The sequence below is a fragment of the Podarcis raffonei genome, chromosome 3, assembly GCF_027172205.1.
Source record: "Podarcis raffonei isolate rPodRaf1 chromosome 3, rPodRaf1.pri, whole genome shotgun sequence".
NCBI lineage: Eukaryota > Metazoa > Chordata > Lepidosauria > Squamata > Lacertidae > Podarcis > Podarcis raffonei.
Window position 1 is genome coordinate 106986968 of NC_070604.1, and position 3701 is coordinate 106990668.

At 45.1% G+C, this 3701-nt stretch overlaps 1 pseudogene; it reads left to right on the plus strand.

Annotated features, from left to right (window-relative positions):
• Positions 1 to 1341: 1341 nt before the first annotated feature.
• Positions 1342 to 2987, plus strand: LOC128411593 (cytochrome b-like; annotated as a pseudogene).
• The last annotated feature ends 714 nt before the right edge of the window (positions 2988 to 3701 follow it).

The following is a 3701-nucleotide window of genomic DNA, read 5'->3' on the forward strand; positions in this document are numbered from 1 at the left end:
GAAATGTGGAGAACTGAATTTATGTTGGGAGAAATGAGAAAAGGAAAAACAAACCTGACCGATTTTGCCATCCCTATCCTCTGCCCAGTTCTGCGTATACAGACCCTCCAAGTGTCCCTATTTTCCAGGGACATCCCTGATTTAGAAAAGCTGTCCCAGTTTCTGATTTGATCATGGAATGTCCCATTTTTACTTAGGACATCCCTATTTTCATTGGAGAAATGTTGGAGGGTATGGAAGTATCCATCCCCTGAGCTGTCTGAATGAAATTCCGTATAGAGAAGGTTTATTAAAATTTCCCATTTTCTGTGGTTTGTTTTTTATGTACACCACGTAGAAATGCAAGTAATTGAGCAGCATACAGATGTCACGAATAAGCAAAACAAAAGGGTAAATGATGGCATAAACTGACCTGAAATTGACTTAACAGACTGCATGTACTTAAGGGCTTATTAACAAGAAGCCATAATGCTATTTAGTGAACATATTTTTCTGTGGTGCATCTATGGTAGCTACTATGACAAGACATTTCACCAGTAAAAGAGCAGATAGGTCTCTTGTCCATGTTATTGATAAAACTAACACAACTCGCGAGACCGTAGAGTACAAATTCATTTACAGAACTGAGGGAAGATGAAACACTCAAGTGAGAATGGACATCATGTTTTGAAAGTAAAAAATTACCAGTCTTCAGTCAGAAATGCCGTTTGGGGGCTGTGCCACAAGACACGAATGCATGATATGACTAGTTTTCTCACCATTTACTATCACCGAGACAAAAGCTTTCTTTTTAGTGCCTTGGATCAGGGAATTTGTATGTTCCTCTTATCAAATCTTAAGCTTGTAAATTAGCTTTCTTTTATTACATTTATCCCATGCTTTCCCAAATCGCTCTGAGTCCCAGCTTATCTCCCCTACAAGCAGTTTAGAGGGGCAAAACTGCTTCACTTCAACAGAAGAACTGCATCGTGTCCCTGCATGTCACTACCTCGGCATTATTTTGTGTTTTTCCCAGGTGCAATGGAGATCCAAGGCTATTTTTCACTGCTGGAGCAATGGCAACATCTGGGTTTTTTTTTGGGGGGGGGAATTACAATGGCGGCAGGGGCAAGTCCAGTTGGGTGCATTGAGACTCCTGATACTTCTTCCATATCCTCCTATGTTTTCTCGCCCAGATTCACCGGCTTCTCTCTTCTGCCACTGTGGCTAGACCTCAGCCTTCTGAGCCTCCTTGCAACCTCCTCGCCACGTCCGCCAGAAGTGGCGCATCCCCTTCCGGGAAGTGTATTTCCTGGATGTGCTGTGCACACTTCCGGAAGCGTGGTGGAGGCAGAAGCTGCCATGGCGAAGGCGAGACAACAGAAGCAGGACATTTGGGATTTCAAACAAAAGCCGGGGAGGCTTCTGTAAATCCAGGATGTCCCACTGACAGCAGGACTTCTGGGTGCTATGTGCTTGGCTGCTCCTTAAGTGGCCCAAGAGTGGCGCTGGCAGAAGTGCAGTGATTGGGTTCTGGACCCCACACTTTGGTTTCTCTATAATGTAAGGTCTTGCATGCCCATGGCATTGCATTGTGCAGAATGAAGATGGCTGGCCTCACACGTTTCTTCTGTGATGAGATACTGGGCTGCATATGTGTACCTACTTGGGGGGGATGTGTGAGCCCTACATTTTTTATTTTTATTAAAGATTTTTTTTATTAAAGATTTTCTCGTATTTCTCGTATCCCCCCCCCCCAGTAACATTTTTACAAATCAGTTTCATTTGTTGAGACATTGGGAAGAAAAGGGGGAAAGAGGTCGAGGCAGGGGAGATGGGTGGGGTCGGGTGGCGATGTTTCTATTTTACTTACTATATGTAGGGTTTGGTGTCAGCGTTGCTTGTGCAGGTTCTTTGCTGTTCACTTGTGTTCCTTTGGTGGTGAGAGGTTGGGGTTGGCCTAGAGTGTGGTTATTGATTTGTGGTTGGCTGTGGTGGTCTTTGTTTTCATGTGTGAGTGGGGTGGGTGGGTGTTTTGGGTCGGGTTAGCCATATTGATTTGTATGCTGTTGGTGGATTTTTGTCATCTTGTTGGTGAGCCCCACATTTTCACTTTGCAGAGAATTGGGACAATGGAATACATGCCACTGGCACTGCTTATTCTTTATCTGCATTTACCTTCACATTGGATGAGGTCTTTACTATGGCTCCTATGTTGGGAAACTGTGTACGTGCAGCTACTCACACAGAGTCAATTAAGGTTTGGCAGCCAGCCAGAAGGCAATCTGAAGGAGTAAGTCTGCCTGGTGATAACAGCGACATGGAGACCGCTCCCTGATTGGTCAAGCTCTCTCAAGGTAGTGATAATTAATGGCCTACTAACTGTTAGTTCAGAGTTCTGTGTGTCAGGGTAGGAGTTGTGAGTCGTGTATGAGAGAGCTAGCAAAAGATTTGTGTTGTAAATAGTCCACTGTATATAATAAACACCTAACTACAAGTTCCTGGTTCCTTCTTCGTCTATCCTGTCTGCAGCCAAGTTGCCAATTGCTTCCATGGATTCTGCGTTAACTCTGCTAGGTCTGGCTAAGGTCCTGCAACTAGTCAGAAAGTTGCGAAACACCAAATAGGTTTTACCAATATCCTACACCTAGACCGAAACCTGAAACATTGGAGTCCTTCTGCTTCTCCTAGTAATAGCCGCAGCTTTTATGGGCTACGTACTACCCTGAGGGCAAATATCATTCTGAGAGGCCACTGTCATCACCAACCTTCTCTCCGCAGTACCTTACTTAGGTTCTACCCTTGTCAAGTGGGTATGAGGCGGGTTTGCAGTAGATAGTACAACCTTAACTCGATTCTTTACCCGTCACTTTGTACTCCCCTTTATTATTATGGGTACCTCCATAGTCCACTTACTCTTCCTCCACGAAACAGGCTCAAACATCCCTGCAGGTCTTAACTCTAATACAGATAAAATTCCATTTCACCCCTACTATTCCTACAAATAGGGACGCGAGTGGCGCTGTGGGTTAAACCACAGAGCCTAGGACTTGCCGATCAGAAGGTCGGTGGTTCGAATCCCCACGACGGGGTGAGCTCCCATTGCTCGGTCCCTACTCCTGCCAACCTAGCAGTTCGAAAGCATGTCAAAGTGCAAGTAGATAAATAGGTATCGCTCCGGCGGGAAGGTAAACGGCGTTTCCGTGTGCTGCTCTGGTTCGCCAGAAGCGGCTTAGTCATGCTGGCCACATGACCTGGAAGCTGTACGCCGGCTCCCTCAGCCAATAAAGCGAGATGAGCACCGCAACCCCAGAGTCGGCCACGACTGGACCTAATGGTCAGGGGTCCCTTTACCTTTATTCCTACAAAGACCTTTTAGGTGCTTTAATAATATTGTCATGCCTCCTCTTTCTAACTCTTTTTTCCCACCAAATCTTCTAGGAGACCCAGAAAACCTCTCCCCTGCAAACACTGAAAGCGGCCTGGGGCATATAGAAAACAAGTTCTGGGGTTGAAACCTGCTTGGAAGAAAGGGAGAGGACTTGAAAACTGCCATTTATTGCAGTTTAACATTGGCCTTATTAAACAGGGCCTAGCCTTGAAAAATATTTCACACCCACTAATATATATTTTTTACAGTTTGTCCGTCTCTTTCACTGACATCTTCTGTGGGTGCACTCCTATCTTGCTCTTGTTCACATCATTTCAGAAAATATCTACTA